This window comes from Cinclus cinclus, chromosome 1 (genome assembly GCF_963662255.1).
Source record: "Cinclus cinclus chromosome 1, bCinCin1.1, whole genome shotgun sequence".
Lineage (NCBI taxonomy): Eukaryota > Metazoa > Chordata > Aves > Passeriformes > Cinclidae > Cinclus > Cinclus cinclus.
The window spans coordinates 113,615,920-113,634,852 of NC_085046.1; the positions used below are offsets into that span (position 1 = coordinate 113,615,920).

General features: G+C 40.6%; 1 protein-coding gene across 2 annotated transcripts in view; it reads left to right on the top strand.

Annotated features, from left to right (window-relative positions):
* Nucleotides 1-1,872: 1,872 nt before the first annotated feature.
* LYN (LYN proto-oncogene, Src family tyrosine kinase) overlaps nucleotides 1,873-18,933 on the top strand; it is a 50,583-nt gene continuing 33,522 nt past the window's right edge. For both annotated transcript variants that reach the window (XM_062489076.1, XM_062489084.1), the window contains exon 1: nucleotides 1,873-1,945. The gene's annotated coding sequence lies outside the window, so the exon portion shown is untranslated. The remainder of the gene's footprint in view (nucleotides 1,946-18,933) is intronic.

Below are 18,933 nucleotides of genomic sequence, written 5' to 3' on the forward strand. Positions count from 1 at the left end.
CAGACCTGATGAGTTTGTTTTACGTCTCTTCAATTTACTATTGCACAGTAGTCTGTTAAGGGTAATTCAGCACCTCTTTTATTTTTCAAGATTATTCACTTTACAGGTAAGATTGTATTCTTCTAGACTGCTGGAATCTATTATACATTTATGAAACGGAATTTTATTTTGACCAGTGCTTTGTTAGAAGGTAAATTCAAACTCAGCAGAACCCTTGATAATGAAATTATGATATAAAGAGGAAAGGAGGGAGAACAAGAAAGATGTGGGATTTGTGCACCACTTCTCCAAAAACAAAGGTATAAGATCAAGGTGCTTACCCTATAGAGGAAAATGGAAACACGAGGTACTAACACTGCATTTTCAAAAAGAAACAGCTCATTTTACATAAACTTCTGGAATCCAAATTTCCTACCAAAAGAAATCGCCAAACTCAAGACTGTGTATTTTGTCAGATCTTTCCTTTTTATGTATAAAACTTTAATTGGGAAAAAGGCTGTTTTCTGGTTTGTTTTATTGCTATTTATTATTGTTATTATGAAATACCTTTACCTAAGTTGGGGGAAGGGAGAAAACATTTACCAACTTTTTATTAATAGAACTTGAGGAATTCCGTGTTGTTTCACTCTACAGTACTTTTAGAGGTTGATCTAATACTGAGTATTCACACAACATTATTTTAATCATTGATGATACAATTCAAAGAAGACCAGAAAGTATTGCCCACTACTTTTCCAAGCTCTACAGATGCCCAGTGGCATCTGGGACTGATTAGGAAATGTGACAGATCATGGTCTCAATGCTTCTATGGACAGAGTCTTCTAGAGGATCAAGGCAGACCTGTGTGCTGGAGCCAGGGCATCGAACGGGACTGCAGCACACACCAACCAGAGTGAAGTGATTGTGCCAGCTGCACATCACCATGAGTGGCAGGCCTTTACATCAGCACCAATGATCTCTAAGTCCTACTGACATTAATCAGGTTCTCCTCATAAATCCAATAGGGTATGAGCTATTTTGAGCTATTTGCGTGTCCTGTTAGAAGTCCTCACCAGCTCCCAAGTCCATTCCAACCCACAGTTACGTACTGGTAGACTTTGGGAAAGTGTACAGAGTGCCTTTGAGTGGCTTCCATCTTGTAACACTTTGACTTTTTTCTTTTTTCCTCAAACTTGAGCCATTATCTAAACGCTTTTATATGGAAAGTTTAATGCTTTCCATTTGAAATTCTGCCTTAGGAATCTCCATGACCAGAACTCGCCCACGTGGTCTGGCAGTATACACATGACACCTCGACTCTAATTCTTTCAAAGCGCTTCACCTGCATCCTCTGGCTGTTATGTCCACGCCTTTATATTTCCTGTTTTGCTGACCTGTGAGATTTTTATTTCACTTTTCACCAGGCTCGTAAATCATTACTGAAAGAAAAGAAACATTGAAAGATAAGCTTACTAATTCTTCATTTCTCTCAACCAAGCCTCCAATGGACCTCAGAAGCTGCTTATAGCAGAATTTTGGAGCTCAAGATGTTTCTTCGGTTCTTGGTGGAACAACACAGCCTTTTTTGCCTCTCAGACTAACAGGGTTTTGTTCAGCTGTAACTTTCAGAGGAGGCTCGCTCCTCTCATGATGCTCGCTCTGCGAGAACAGACGCCCCCGGAGCAGTCCTTGCCCCACCTCGTCCCCGGCACAGCCTGCAGCCGAGGAGCGGCAGCCACGGGGCCGGGGCCGCCCCCCGCTCCCTCGCTCGCCCCGCCGTCCACAACATGCAAATGTTCCCCGGCAGCAGGAAGTAACCGGGCTGCGAACCAACCGCGGGCCGCGCCCCGCCCGCGCAGCGACAGCAGCGCTCCGGCCCCGCCGCTCGGCGCCGGGACACCCGCTCCGCGCCCCGGCGCGCACCCTGCCCTTCGCTCGCTGCCGCTCGGCCGGCGCACCCGGGAAAGTAAGTGCCTTCCCCCGGGAGCGGGGGGCGGAGGTCCCGGCTCGCTCCGCTTCTCCCGCGGGGTGCCGCGGAGCCTGTCCGGCCGCGCCGCTCCGCGCCCCCGTCTCGCCCGGTGCGGGGTGCGATGCGGAGTGCGGTGCGGTGCGGAGTGCGGTGCGGGGTACGGTGCGGTGCGGGGTGCGATGCGGTGCGGAGTGCGGTGCGGGGTGCGGTGCGGGGTGCGGTGCGGGGTGCGGTTCGGGGTGCGGTTCGGTGCGGGGTGCGGTGCGGTGCGGTGCGGGGTGCGGTGCGGGGTGCGGTGCGGTTCGGTTCGGTGCGGCGGGACCAGGCGCTTTGCAGGTGGCTCTCCCTCGTTTCTGCCCTCGCGAGGAGGTGCCGCTGCCGCCCGACCTGCCCGCTAGGTCTGGACGGGATCTTAAAGGAGATACCGCGTTTGCGATAAAATAATCATTCTCAAAAGCGTGATTTATCTGATGCCCCTTTTCCTGGCTTTCTGCTGTGATCCGGAGGGCTCGGGTGCTTTCTGGCAGTTTCGTGCCGGAGAGCGTGTGAAATTAGCTGGTTTAAGTCTGCAGTCGGCACTTCAAGCCAAAACGATAGCCTTGACTGAGGTGAGGTGATGTGATCCCTGGGTACCCCTTCTTACACTGCTTTTTTATAGGACCATAATTTCTGGCGCGATCTGCAACTCAAAGCTTCTTCGTCTTAACTGTATGTTCAAATGTGCTTGGAATTAAAAGAAAGATGAGAAAATGGTATTGTGATGTTTGGTGTGCCATGTTGCTTGCAGACTACTGTCATAGGTACTGTATTCCTGAGGAGCAGTCTTGAAGGGTTTTCTCCTTACAATTTTAGTTTAGGAATTGATGCTGTACCTTCAGTAAAGCAGTTTAGAGTGTGGAAATGGCATCTTTCAAGTGTTTACAGTGAATGGGTTGGCACAAACTCATCTCGTTGCCTTGCTCCCCTCTGTTGGCACTAAAGGGATTAACGCTTAGAACTTGTTTAGCCAGATCATATTCCCGCAGATATACATAGGGAGCACAAAGCTGGTTTTATCTGAAACCTGTAATCAATATCCCATCTCTTGCCTTTCATTCCTGCCTTTGAGGAAAGAGAAACACTCTGACCAATCTTAATGTACTTTAGGACGTCATAACACAAATTGAAAATTAAAATTTTTAAGCTTGATCCCATCAAGTACCTGTAAGACTTTTGCAATTTGGTAATAGTAATGTTTGTTGAAAGTTCCTGTAAAATACAAGTGCCACATAGATAAGTCTGCACTCAACACAATATCACTGCAGAGTTAAAACAAAAAGCAGAAGATACGTGTTGAGAAATTGCAAAGCTATGTTGGGAAAACACACCTCAGTTTTACTGGAAGGAGAGTCAAGCTGTGTTTGTGTGGATTGTTTCCAATCCAACCCTGAGGACAGAATAGGTGTTATCTTTTTAATACGTACTATCAACAGCACTGAAAGTATGGATGAGAAAAAAAATCAAATCGTTTTCTCTGAAAAAGTAGCAACAGGCTGGAAATCAGTTAGATACTGTTAATAGGATGTTATGAAGCCTGGAGAAGGATTGAAATTAATGAACTGTGAGATCAAAAGATGTCTCATTTTATGGATATCTTCTGAGATTGAAAGCTTTTTTCTTTCTCTGTTTCAACTTTGTGAGCTACGTACTAGTTAGGAAAGAATTCTTTATTTAATAACATCAAAATCTATTTTAATTTTGTGCCGTTGAGATAATTTTTTTAACCATAATGACACAGAACGATCATCTTTGTACAGTAGCTGGATGACTTTTCTCCATTTCTGAGTAAATAAGAGGTTTTTCCTCCATAAATATACAGAAGACATGATAGGGTTTGGGCCTTCCTTTTTAAGCCCCTTGACCAGTGGAGTTGTTCAATGACTCTTTCTGACAAAACAATCAATTGTGAAACTTTACAATGCAAAGTTAAACCCTGTTGCCTTTAAGTTGTTTGATACTATGGGGTTTGATGTTATCTTTTTCAAGAGAGTTTCCATAAATGTGAAACTATTCCTTGCAGGTATTTATGAATAGATGAGTGTTTATGAATGTAGAAGTAACTATTTCATAGTACTTCCTCCCCCCCCCCCCCCCCCATTTTATCTATGTAATTGAAGTGGCCTCTCTTCCTATGGCCTTTTTGACTCCTGTAAGCTAAATGACATCACAGAACAGCAGGTGTTGCAGGAAACAATACCTGTGACAGGCAATGAAAACATGTCCAAAGTCTTTATGGCTCAGCTTAGTACCTGTTCTTCAATGGCATGTCTCACCAAATCAGAGGTGCTACACCTGGCCCTTCTTTTGGGGCACATCAGGGAGCAACATTGATCTCTCTGTAGTTATTTGGGAACATTTAAGTGCTGCCATATTTAATCTCAGATGTGATTCCATTGCTGTCACAAAAAGGAGATGTTTGGCTAACTCTACTCTGCATGCTATTTTGAGTCATAATAGGAATCTCTGAGGTTTTGGGATGAACACATGTTGATCATGAGACGGTTTTTGTTTTTGTCTAAGGGCTAGGTGATCTGAGAAGGGGATGAGATCTTTTTTCCTTTCCATATGTGTATATCCTGAGTAACCGAGTGACATTTTTCCTTCTGTCCAGGGAGTTGTAAAGCCATTTTTACTCTTGGGGTTCAGGAAGCCCTTTTCAAAACTGACTGAACACAGAAGACAAGCATATGGGGAATAACTAACTAACTTACTAACTAATTGATGGGGTGGGAGTTAGATATAACCTAGGTTCCTAGCAATCTGCTGTGGTAGCATGGCTGCACACAGAGGTGGATGTCTGCTGCCAAAGAGATCCCAGAAGGATATGAGTTGTCATGTGCTAATGCAAGGGATGGGAGGAGAATCTGTGGGCTGGGGATCCTGAGGGTTGTGTGAGCTTTATATGCAAGGAATGATACTTCCTTTTGAAGCTATGGAGCTGAGTGTGTAAATAATTGCACCGAACCGTGTGACTCTGTTAAGCAGCATTTATTATGATATTGCCTCTGTAGGATTTCCATCTCTAAGCAAAAAAAGTTTCATTCTATAGAAAAACCAGTTGCCCAGCTGAGAACTAGGATTTTTTGTCCTGTTGATTTTATTCCTACTTCCTATTTCTCCCATTTATTCCTTTCCCCTCTTTAATGAGTGTAGGAATGCTAGAGATGGTGTAATAAGAAAGGCTTCCAGACTTGCTAAGCCATACCACAGGAAACTGTAGATAAAAATATAAAATTGCATTTGTATGAAAACAGTCTTCAATGACGCATACAGGGCAAAGGAGTCTGCCACCCTGTAAACAGTAATGGTGCCTTCTCAAAGAAATCATCCTGTACTAATAAAAGGCAAATGCAATGTAACTGTCCTTAGTGTTACTGTTCCTAGTTTAAACTTCATTGTCCTTCAGGGAAGGATGGAAAGGTCTGTGCTTTCATATTTATTTTTGCCTGATTCAGATAGATTTCCTGTTGACATTGTCATTAAATGCTGTAATTTCCGAGGCTGAATTATTCATGTTTGAGTTCAGCATCTTTCCTGAAAAATGTGGGTTCGTGGAACAAAGCATGAAGGCAGAACTCGTCATGTGCTGGAAGCATTTCCTCCAAATATTTATGAGATACTTGGATTTTTTTGTGCCCTAAAGAACTGCTCATAGAGGTAAATAGACCAGTTACTTTTGTCAGGTGAATGTCAGAAGAGAAATGGTATTTTGACAGTAATACTTTGCTGGGGAGAAAAGAAGGAATACATTAGGGAAAGGTGAAGGGGGTAATGGGTAGATTTCAGTTCTCTGGTGGATTAAAAGGGTGGACTAGTATTGTCCAGGCCAGCCTTTGCTCTCCCTTAGGTCAGGATTGCCTATCTTTTTCAAACTGCTGGCATCTTAAGTATCTACAATTGGTTCCTGTGTTTGCACTACACACTTGTCTTACGTCTTCAGTTCAAAGGACTCCAATGATAAACAGTCTGAACAAAGAGTATGAACAACCTCTATGGTCTCTGCTGCATGTGGCAGAAGGCTACTTCTTCCTGTGGTTGACATATTGTAGAATTTCTTATTTTAATTTGCAAAGGCCAGCTGTGATAGGAAATAGTGAAATCTTAAACTGGAACACATGCTAGTTCACCGAAGGCATTGAAGTATGGGATGCAGCTACTCTTCTGCAATGGCACTTTTGCAGTTTTCTCTATTTTAGAGGGCTGCTCTAAGTATGGAAATGATAAAATTTTGGAGGGAAAGGACTCCCTCTGAGACATGCTTTTAAATTCTTTGTTGGTTTAAAAAAAGCTGTTTCAGGAAGTTCGTAAAAAAAAAAAGCATAACCTGATAAGTGGGCTTTCTGATGTGGTATCTACAGTCTATTGCTTTTTTCATGTTTCCTTCATTAGTTTGTACAGATAGGTGAATACAAATCTGTTTGTTTTTTTGTTTCTTTTTGTAATGAAATCTTATTCAAGTTTTATCTTAGGTTTAATCTGTAGCTATATGGTATCACAGGAGTTAGTACACAAGTATATTTGTCTGCTAAGCAGTTTTCTCTTTCCATGTATGACTGTACTAGGGGCTTAGAACTAAATTAATACCAAAAGTTAAAGAATATATTTGAGTGAATTCCTAGGTAGTGGTAACACATTTATAAATCTGTACGTTTGACATATGACTAAGTTCTACCGTATTCAGACAAAAAGATTATTACCTGGTAATATCAACTGAATAGGGAAAGATCTGAATAATAGTACATCTATTTCATATATTGAAATTGCCTGCTTGAGTGTCCCCTGCCAGAATCATGAGGTTTATTCATTGGATCCAGTGGACAGAAAATGGTTTTCTCCAGGGCAGCCCCAGTCCTACCATGTGTTTTGATGGATTTTTAAAAGCCTTCTGTAAGTACTAAATGCCCTGGGGAGCTGTGATTCAGGTGTGAGTGGACAAGGAATGGAGAGCCAGGGTTAAGTGATGGCCAGAGCTGGTGTCAGTGTCACTGGGGAAGTGAAAGTTTTTAGTAAACAAACAGGAAGGGGATGGGCAGGGGAAAGAGGAAATCCTATATTGGACATTCTGTGTTCGACTTGTTCCAAATACATTGCAAGAGTCATTTGAATGTGGCATTGTGATGTAGCAGAATGTGCAAATGGGATTCAAAGTACACTTTTGTAACTCCAGGCTTGCCATTGCAAAAGTTGTGCTGAACTGTGCAAGGACTGGAGGGAAGCATTGCAGCCCATGAGGGGTGTTAGAAAATGTGCCTTTTAAGCAATCTTCTGCTGGATTGATGGTGTGGCAATTTGTCCTTCTTTTCCTGTCCAGCTGTACTTGCACTGGGCTTCAAGAGAGATTGCAGCAGCTGTCCTGGCACCAGTGGAGAAGCACCAAGTCACACTGAGGTGAACTCCAGGCCCATTTCTCTTTGGATGTAGATGGCCTGACTGATGGCAAGCAGCAGACAGCAGTGCTCCTGCTATGCCTGACTAGGAGAGCTTGCCTCTTCTCAGAATCTCCTGCTAAATTTCCTTGAGAGCAGTTCCCCTCCCTCTGCCATAATGCTTACCAGTGTTCCAACAGTCCTTGACCCACGCTGCTTCAAATGTCTTCATTAGTAATGATGTGCTGTTTGTTTGAGGCTTTTCTCCCCAGTTTCCTGGAAAAATCCATGTTTCAGTCTTTACCCTGCTGTAGGAATACTCCCTACCATGATTTCCTTTTCTTCTTCTCCCTTCATTCTGTGTTTTGCCAACATCATTCTGCTGTTTCTCTCCAGCTTTGTCTTCAGGACTATCAGTGTTATGAACTGTTTATTTCATCCCTTGATTTAGATATCTGCAGCAAATTTTCTTTTTCTCTTCTGGAAGAGTAAGCCTTAGCACCCTTCATAAGCCAGTTATCATTTGTAAACTACTTAACAGGAAATACACACCCAGAAACATGTGTCCCCAGCCTCTTGAAGAGATAGGAAGTCCAGAGGCATACCAATCTGGAAGTACTGACATGGTCTTCAAAGTATTTTAAGGTTGTGCCTTGTTTAAGGGAGACTTCGTACTTCTGTAGGTGGTCAGCAAGATTCTTCTGTGTAGAGTACAGTTTATATGTAGGTGTAATTGATCTTGAGAGACAGCTAACTGCTGTTTGACATATCTAATTTAAAATTGTGACCTCATACTGACTTAAAAAGGTTTCTGTCTTGAAAATGGTCAGTGTGGATTGTCCCCTGCCTCTTTGTCCGCCCTTCTTGTGATGCTGCTTTGACCTTCTCTAGTCAACTTTGTATGCAGGTTTTTGTGTGCTTTGTAGTGGCACATGTAAAAAAGTTTTTGAGCCAGCATTGACCCTCCTTGTAAACACTTCTGGTTCAGGGAAGCAGAGCATGGATTTATCAGCATGTGTACTGGCCTGTGGAGAAGAAATCAAGTCTTGGTATTGTGGGGATGTGATGCTAAGACAACAGCTCTTGCTCCAGGATTGATGTTCTGTGCTCATTGGTGTTGGTGTGCCCCATACACTGACCCCACAGAAAGTGAAACTTAAGAAATTTGCCTTTGAGAAGGCGGTGCAAGTTTAGAAGAACTTAGTTCAATGGAGCTGGCACCAGCAGAAAGGAGTTCTGGTAGAGTGAGCAAGTGGGAGAAGGCTGCTTCAGGAAAGATACTTCTGCTCTTAATGGAGCATTTAAGCAAGGCTACAAGTGTCAAAAAAATGCATTTGAGTAGCTTATTCAAATCATATGTATTGGAATAGATTTGGATGAGTGAAAGGTCCTTTTCCCTACTGCAATGAAAGCAAATGGTTTGTACGGTATGACACAGAAAAGTAATTTCTCCTTGGAGCACAGAATACCTATGTTTATTACATATTCTGTGTCTCGTCATACTGACTGAGAATATGTGTTTTCCTAGGGACTATAATTGTCTCTACCCAATTAGTTATTATCATCTGCATTCTTATTTGATTGTTTTTTCTCTTTTTGTCTCTGCTTCTGCAGTCTTCCTGCTTAATTTGTTTCTCAATATCAACCCAAATTCTGATTTCTTAGGGATTATGGCCTCCTCTCCTACACCGTTTTTCATATGGTTTGTGTTTTGCTGAGAACTTCCCATGTGTGGCCAAACAATGAAGAAGTTTTACCAGTTTTTAAAGCATCTTCTTTGCACAACACTCAATACTGTGGAATTAAAATGGAAGTTGTGGACTCATTACTGTTCTCCTGAAACAAACTTGGATAACCATTGTGAACACTGATCTGGTTTTAGTTCTTGCTTTGAAAGTTAGCTGCATGGCCCGTGAGTGCTGAAGTCACATTTAAGCATTGGGGCTTAGGCACAATCTAAAGCAGTTTTTCAAAGTATAGCATAATCACTTGTCCTGCCTGTGAGCTGTATACTTGAGTTATGTGGCATTACAAAGGTTATAAACTTTAATGAGCAACCAGTATGGTTGTAATCATAGCACTGTGAAATTCTTGCAGTCTTCAGTATGAATGTGAAAATTATTGTCATAGTCCTCCAGTTTATTGTGAGTCTAAATCTGCTAGAATTATTGTGAGTTCTAGCCTATTTTTTAAGGTCTGTGTGCTGCCCTTTGTGCAGAAAGTCCTGGTGTGAGTCTCCTGAAGTTTGTCAAGCTCCTGGAAACTGTGTGCTGTCAATTGCAGGATCAGAGCCTGGTTCAGTGAAACTTGTTATGGTTGTAACTGCTGGGTCTTCATCTGCTATCAACTGACCATTAAACAGGACTAGAAACAACAGAAAATAGGAAGTGCTGCACAATCCAGTAGTGGTATGTTGTGAATACAATAATGTTGGTTGTTCTTAGAATGAGAAAACAAGAAATTTCAAGGCAAAGTTGAAATAGTAGCAGAGGTCAAATTATTAATCAGTTTTTGAAAATGAAATAAATTAGCATATTGAGCAAATTCAATGTGCATCTTTAAGTCAGTCTCCTAGACAGGTCTTCTGTTCAGTATAGAATAATTTCTCTCAAATATAGGAGAACTTTAATCAAGTTAATATACTTGCATATCTGCTGCCCTGGTAATATGGGAGACTGTTCATTCTTACCCTTGAGAAAGGTCATCTGCAAAGACATACCTGTGTTTAAAATTGAAGCACTCCAGTTCTTCCTTAGAACCTTTGAAGCAGGAGCAGTCAAGTGAACTGTCACATCAGATATTTACAATCTTTCCTTCAATGAGAGCTTCCAGATTCACATTCTCACTCCTTTATGAAAATAGAAAGCATGCAGAATATTTCTAATTTTGGTTAACTTTAGACAAACTACTTATTCGTGCTCATGTGTGCAATAAATGTGAAAAATATGCTTAGAAACTTGGATGTGAATTCTTATTCATGACATATTTCTTTCGGTGAAGTATTTCCCTTTACACTCTTACTGCCACTCCAGCTTGAGCATGTAGTTTCACAAGGCTTCAGTCAGAGCATGCTTCCCTCTTTACATGACAGGCTTTCAGACCCGAATTGGTGAGATTTTGCAGCCTCTCAGGATATTTTTGATAGACTTAAGAGAAGTGTACTTGTATCTATTAAAAAACCCCTCTGATCTCAAGGACGTAATGTAAAAACCCCCCAAAATTCCTAATCATAGAGCTCTTTTAATTCTATTCATCATGTTTGCAGCAAACTATTGGTTCGGATGATACCCTTTGGTGCTGTACCATGTGTGACAAATTGCAACAGCTGCTTGAAACAATTTACTAAGCCAGGTGAGAAACCAACTGGTACATTCCTAGTTTAGATTCATGCCGGTGAAGGAATATAAATAACACAGAGTTTAAAATTAAGCAAAATAAATGAGTTATAAATAGGCTTCTCTGAAGTGCCAGAACCTGGAGGATGTTCTTACACCCTTGAAGTTAAGGGAGATTCTGCTACTTAACATCAGTGAGAACAAGACAAGGTGGATCATGTGGATACCTAAACAGTTAGTGCTCAGTGCTGGCCTAGTATCCTTGAAAAGATTGAACAGCAAAAAATTTCATTTCTGCCATGTAATTTAGTGGCACTGGATATGATGGTGATTTTTCTGGGGGGGACTCTTGCAGTTTCCTCTTGCAACTTGAGCAAACTTGCCCAATGTTTGCAAACTTTCAGGAGGAACTGTACTTTGAGTGTTAGCTCACATCAGCATGAATGATTTAACCCCAAGTTTTTTATATAAGCATAGAATTCATTCTTTAATCCCTATACCCCAGTACAATGTCCTCTGTTTCAGGAGAGTTCTGTGCATATCTGGTGCTGTGCAGCTGATTAAACACAATTCAAGCTGCTGGAGGAGTAACTTTTTTACAGTTTAAATGTATGCTGGTGTTTGAAGATAGTGAAAGAAATAATCTGCTTCTCTTTTGTGAAATTTGGTGATTTAGTTGTGCTCAAGACATAATATGATGCTATTATAACAAGAATGCTGTGTTTTAGTTGCAAGTTTAGTCACGAGTACATATCAGCAATCAAACATGGAGTTGACAGCAAATAAAGAAGTCTTCTGACCAGTAAAGCAGAATGGCATATGCAGCTCAGGGAAAAGTAATATGAGCTACACAATGGCAAGGCTGTTGCAATTGGGATCCACTGACATAGAAGTAATTCTTCCCAGATTTAGCCATAACTGTCATAATCCATGTTGAAAGTGGATTGTAGAATGCATGAAACCAGGTAAGGTTTATAAAAACTGATTTATTTCCTGGGGATATAGTTACCCGAATTTGAAACGACAAAAGCTAATATGCACTTAATGTTCTGTTCCCCGTTCCCCTCTCTTATTAAACACAATGAAAACAGGAGATAAACCCAAAGGAGAAGTGGCATACTTTCTATGAGACCACCCTTAAAACCTTAATCAGGGCGTGCTGGCTGTGAATTTGCTGTTCTCCATCATATTTTTATTGATGTGATGAGGGATTTAGACAGGCTGGATTGATGGCTTGAGGTCAGTTGCATGAGATTCAGCAAGACCAAGTAGTGGGTGCCCCTAGTTTTAGGCCCCTCTCTACAAGAAGGAAGGACATTGAGGTTCTGGAGTGAGTCCAGAGAAGAGCAGTGGAGCTGGGGAAGGCTCTGGAGCACAAATCCTATGAGGAGTGGCTGAGAGAGCTGGGGTTGTTTAGCCTGGAGAAAAGGAGGCTTGGGGGAGAGCTTATCACTCTCTGCAATGCCCTCAGAGTAGGTAGGCTTTGATCTCTTCTTCCAAGCAGCAAGTGACAGGACAAGAGAAAAGTGCTTCAAGTTGGGCTGGGGGAGATTTAGATTGGATATTAGGAAAAAATTCTTCACTGACCATGTGGTTTGGTGTTCAAACAGGCTGCCCAGGGCAGTGGTAGGATCTCCATCCCTGAGAGCATTCAAAATACCTCACTAAATGTGGCAGTCAGGGACACAGTTTGGACTTGTTGATTTTAGAGGTCTTTTCCTGCCTTAACAATCCTATGATTTTATGTTGTGATAATTTCCTGACGTTCATGATCATTGCGTTCCATTTACAATATAGCAGTGGGTTTGAATTGCAGGTACACTTCAAAGCAAGAGATGGCATCTGCAAAATAGTCTTTATTGCCAACAACATATTAATTAGTTGAAGGCCACCTTCATAAATAACTATCTTCTCCCCTTAGCTGTAGTAGCTCTTAATAATTTGCTTCAACAAGAGTCCCATCAATCCATTTATCCGGACACATGGAGGTTGAGCATTAAGCTGCCTTACTTGAAGGAGACAAAAGTTTCAAATATCAGCTGCTATCTGCAAATACACCTTCCTCTGCACCTTCTGCAGAAGTCTGAGTAACAAATTTCAGCAGAAGAGCTCATTAAGGTGCAGCCTGGTGATGGTCCCCCAAACTCATTATAAGTTAGTAGCTTGCTCACTTTGTCCCTTGTTGTCTTCTGAGGCTCGGTGAAAACAAAGGGAACCTCTCATTTCTCTTTCATGTGTCACATTGTAAATGCAGGCATGGGGCACTGCACAGTAATACTCAGATGGTTTGTGTGGCTGTGCCTTTGCTTTCCAATACATCAAAGAGTAATGAAAAACAACACCTGAGTAAAGCCACTGGACATGAACCAGGCCTTTTGGACTGACATAGGAGCTCTGGTTGCACATCTCTCAACCACACCTTGTTTTGGGAGGCAAAGTGTCTGTGAAGGAGAAGGGGAGGATGAGTAGCTGGGTAAGTACCATTGGGAGTGAAGAAGGATAATTCCAAGATCTGTGATCTCCAAAGGAACTGTGTGAAGCTTGTCCTATCCTTCCATCATGTCACTTGTTATGAGGATGAAGACCTTTGGGCTACTCCTGGACCTCACTCCAATGCCTTTGTTTTTTTTATGGGTAGTTTCTCATTTTCCTATACCACGGGTTTTGCTCTAATCACTAAAAAGGAATGGAGAAGGATCCTTATCCTAGTGGCAGGCGTAGACATACATAAAGTGCAGGGAAAATATAGACTACTGAAAATTTAGCACACTGCCATTACTGGCCAAAACCATCAATTTAAAGCCGAAAAGAACAGTATGTGAGTCATAGATACACTCAACTTGAAAAGTAGATTTCATCTTTGGGGTTTGCTAGCTGGACTGGGACACTTCCTAATAGTTAGGAAGAATGTTGATCCTTTTCAATGTAGTGGTTTGGCCAAATTTTCATTTGGAAATGGAGATTTGGTTATATGAAGCTGCTGTATGTCATTACTGAGAGTTTTAAACCGTCAAGAAAATGACATTTTTACTTATAGCTTGCATTACACTTTAAAGTCTTTAAAGTATTTTGGGAACATTTGCTTTAAGTTGGTTAACGTGTTGGCACAGCTTTTCTGTTCCATGTCATATGATCCTTTTGAAGAATGTCGTAGAAGTATTTATTCTGTTATGCCAAATTAAGATGTTATTTGACCTTTTCCCCTATCTTCAAAAGATATAGTACAGTGGAAAAAAGTTGAGGAAATGGAAGATGTGGTTGCCTGAGGGCTGGCAAAGTGAATTAATTCATTGTTGATATTGATTCAAAATTCTGGAAGATGAAGTTGAGGCAAATTATTGTCATAAAATGAAGCAACTCTTATAAGGTCAGAAAACAGATGTTATTTTAATGTAAGACTTGGTATAAAATTAATGCCAAAAATACTGACTAAATGAATCTGGAACATATTCATAATATATAAAGTCTATTATGCAATGTTAGCAAAATTACAGTCTTCTGTGGATTAACTTTCTTGTGTTTTTGTAATTCTATTTTTCTCAGTTAAATAAACAAGGATCAGTAGTTTGTACAAATTCTGCTTCATTTCAATGTGATGTTTTGTTTCAGGATTTTATTTTCATCCTTCTGAAAGCATTATAACATCATTATACCACCACAGTGATATTATTTTCAGTGTTTCTTGCTGATTTATATTTACTTCAATGTGTTTTTCTTAACCACTTCCAAAATTCCTGCATGAAACCAGGATTATAAGTAATCTAGACAGAACTGTAGTGAATTTACAGAAAAAATAGAAGATTTTTTTTTTTCTTGGCCAAAGCTTCCCACCCCTGTTAGAGCTACCTTTCATGTCACCAGCTGTGATGATATTTATTATATGTATGATGCTATCATTTATGAGCTCCAGCAAAGACTGTGTGTTTTAGCCAAGCACTGAATAAAGTTACCCTCTCCTGGGCACTTGAAGGCAATACAGGCCAAGTTTGGGAAGTGCCATTTGAATATGGAAAGATGTTTACTTTGATAGAATTAGGTTTACCAAAGCAGTCCTTCCTATTTGAGATGTGATAACTTAAATGACTTATTTGCCATTTAGTATAGCAATGTGTTAGTTCGTGTTGGTTAATGCATCACTAAAAAGCCTCATCTAGTAAGAAAAAACAAATCTAAATGGAATGTATAGGAAAAAAAGATGTATGTGATATGTGATGTGATATGATATATTATATATATCATATATATCATATATGATACATCATATATCATATAAATATGATATATGATAATATATTACTGCTCAGCACAGGTCTGCCTTTTCCAGAAACACATCAATACAGCATCAGTATGGCAGCTCCAGGTGTTTTATCTCACCAGAAGCTTTTGGTTCTTATGTCAGCTGTTGGGGGATTTTTGCTGAACAGGCTGTGAGAGATGGGGTTGTTCAGCCTGGAGAAGAGAAGGCTCCAGGGAGCAGCTTTCCAGTACCTACAGGGGATGTGTGAGAGAGCTGGAGAGGGATGCTTTTTAAGGGCATGGAGTGACTGGACATGGGGGAATGGCTTTAAACTGACAGAACAGGTTTAGATTAGATATTAGGAAGAAATTCTGTACTGTGAGGATGGTGAGGCCCTGGCACAGGTTGCCCAGAGAAGCTGTGGCTGCCCCATCCCTGGAAATGCTCAAGGCCAAGGTTGGATGGGGCTCTGAGTAACTTGGTCTAGTGGAGGGTGTCCTTGCTCACAACATGAGGCTTGGAAGTAGATGATCTTGCAGGTCCCTTCCAACCCAAACCATTCTATTGATTCTCATCCACAATCCACTTCCAATATAGTTGTATGGCAGCACACCTTTTGGCCCTGTTGTAACTTGAGTTTTTATTTTAAGGAAGTGGACTTGAGGTATGAATATTGCAGAGTCCTAACCCCTCATTTCAATACAAAGGCAAATATGGGAAATAAAAACAGGACACCAAACGATAGAGGAATGGGTGGTGAGAATTTCATTGAGAAAAGTACTCAGCTTGGTAAAGAATTCAGGGAAGGTGTCTGCCAACCCAGACTGGTTTAGTTGGATTGATATATTTATGCATTAATGTTGGGAACCAGGGCTCTGAAGAGGAGAGGCAGAAATACTGGTGCAGGGCTCAAAATTGAGCGCTGAAGAGGAAGTTGAAATGTGGTTAGATGTATGAGTGTAACAGGAATGCATGTGTTAGGGAGCATGAATGTGGTAGGGTGATAACTTTCTGTAACTGTTACAGGGAAGCAAAAAAATAATCTGAGCATAGACAGAGCAGAATTTGTCTTGGACTCAATTGCTGAGGAAGGAATTGTGAAAGAAACAGAGCAAGGGGAAGTGCAGCAGACGGGAACCACTACCAGTCTCTTAGCAGGACCACTTTCTGCTTCCTGGTGTTACATTAGCATTACATTGAGACTTTTAAAAAGTCCTTTCATTTGCAATGAAAAAATGAGGCCCCTTGCGATATTAAGAGGCACTAGAAACACACAGGTGGCTGAGAATATCGTGCATGATGAATAGCCTGGGAAAATAATGGGGAGAAATTTAATATCAGGGTGTAAGATAATGCCACAGGAGATAGGAAAGTCTGCTGTGAGAATAGTTTGTCCTTATGAAAAGTGATACAAACTTGGATGTCTTTTTGGATGGCCATATGATTATGGAAGGCCAATGTGATGGAAGTGTGAAAATCATAAATTGATTTCTGGGATTTATTGAGTGATGTATTTCAGTAGATGGAAGAAATAGTAATGCTGTTTGCTTCAAGGCATTGCTAAAAACCATCTTGAAACACCTCAGCATCTCCAACTTCCCGTACTTCAAAGTGAAACAGATGTGGAGAAGGGCTGCTAGGATAACCAAAGGAAAGGGAAAAAACTGAGAGGCTTTGGTCTTTAAAGTCAAGAAGAGAAGCTAAAAAAGATGTAACTTCTTCCTCATCTCCCAGGAGGTTGAAGGGCTAAATGCCATTATTGTCTCCAAAACATTTTTAAGACTGGGACTTTCGTGACAGCTTCTAAGCCAAGTGAAATGAAGTTCTAAAATCTTTCAGCAATAATATTTTGTTCTTCCCCACCATCACTCATTAATCTCTCTAACAATGGAGCATGGCAAACTTGCTTCTGAGCTTGTGCTGTGCGATTGTGCTGCCTAGAACAGATCTGCCTTTCCCAATGAGTGATTTGTCATCCTTTGCTCTAATCATGGTTGATAAACTAGATAGCTGTGTTGTCTTGCTCTGACAGATGTGCACCCCTGGAAAATTTGAGGGATTGACTTAGTGAGACCAGATTTGAGGAAATTTTACAGTAACATTCTTGTTCCATACTTTTCCACCACAGTAACGTTGGTTACACTGGGGGTTAACTTGTTTATTTTCCTCACCTGTTTATAGATATGTATGTCAAAATATTATTTTAACTTTGTCTCACCTTGTCCTCCAAGAAATTTGAAGCAGTTAAGAGAACTGCCCCATTATTTTTCCATTTTCTTTTACATGCTGGCAGCTGGACTATAGTTTCTCACAGCTGAGGAGCAGTGGGAGTCTACACAGGGCAAGTCTGTCACAGCCAAACACTGGGTAGATTCAGGTTATCCGTGGTCCTTTCCATAAGCATTGCAGGGAGCACATGGTGATTTGTGCCCATGTGTGTCTATGCCCATGTGTATGCATTTATCCATGGATTAATTCCATTTGGGAGACACAGGGATGAGGTGATCCAGACCTACATAAATAAGCTAAATTTAAAAATATATTAAAAAACATGCAGCAAGGATTGAATGAGACATACAGAACCATTTTAGCAGAAAGGCAAGGGAAGAAGAAACTGCTTAAGTTCCCCTAGCTAGTTGCTAGTGCAAAAACAAGATGTAGGAAGTGAAACAAGCTCAAAATGAAAGCTGACCCCAGATTTCTGCATTTGCATGAGTCTAATTTGACGAAAGCTATTAGACAGTCAGGACTTAGAGTAAAATTGAAATTTGTATCTATAGATATTATATATCTATATATTATATAGATATATAATTGATACGATATATTATATGATAAATTCATATCATATCATATATACATAGTATTATAAATGTATATATTTACCTGAGACCAGGGAGGTACAGAAAACAACTTCTCTTCAGTTGATGCTTTCATATTGCTCCCAATTCTCACTATGGTCTAGTGGCAAATCTTCAGCAGCACAAATACGTGTAGTGCAGTACTGATAAGCCACTGCTGAGCTTTACCACCTCCAGTTAAAACTCCTGCTCTGTATTCTTTGGCAGTTGCTTTGCCATGTGATGATGGGTCAGAAATGAACCCAAGTTTCCAAGAAATAGTGCTCCTCATAGTCTCAATAACAGAGATAAAGGAAATCTTGCAACACCTGCATAGCACAGATGATGTGGAAGCAGATCAACATAAAGTGAAAGTAAGCACTGATGGTTAAGGTAAATGAAGTCCTTACATTTAAGAAAATGGGTTTTTTTCATAGAATTATAAATTTGAACTGTTGATTGAAGTGACACAGAATGTTGGATGAGCTTCTGAGAAAGCAGGTGTTTGTGTACTTGAGCAGAGCAGACTTATGATCCTTCCTCCCCAGCAGTTTCAATCTAAATTGCTGCTTACTCTGAGTTTTGAGACACTTCTGCCTTGACCTTGAGGAAAATGCACAGGAGTTCAGGAGGCATCACTGATGAAGGTATCACTGTGTTACCTCTGACTGTAACTTGCAGCAAAACAACTGGCATTAAAGGCCAGAATAAAACATCTAAAACAGAGGATGGCAATGGTATCGTTTTCAAATTTTGAAAGAGGTATTAAAAATAAAACTATTTACTCCTCTGCTCTCTAAACCCCTTTTAAAGCTCCAGCTGTGAAACCAATTGGGTTTTTATATATAGATATAAACAGTTGCTTCCTGTTCTTTGGTGTTTAGATACACGATTACTGACCTTTTCAACAATAGATATCTATTGGATAAAATACATACTTCTTTTATAAACTAGAGCTTGTATGATCAGTGTTGTAGTTCTGATTATTTTAAAAGTTACTTTACTATTGGAAAAGCTGAAGTATAATCTATGAAGATTTGAGAATCATTTCCATGAAGATATGACTTTGATCAAGAAAAGACCAGACATGTCAAGTGAGATATTTAGGAAATAATTTCTAATATGCACCATATATATTGTATGAAACAAAATCACAAGGAGGAGAATG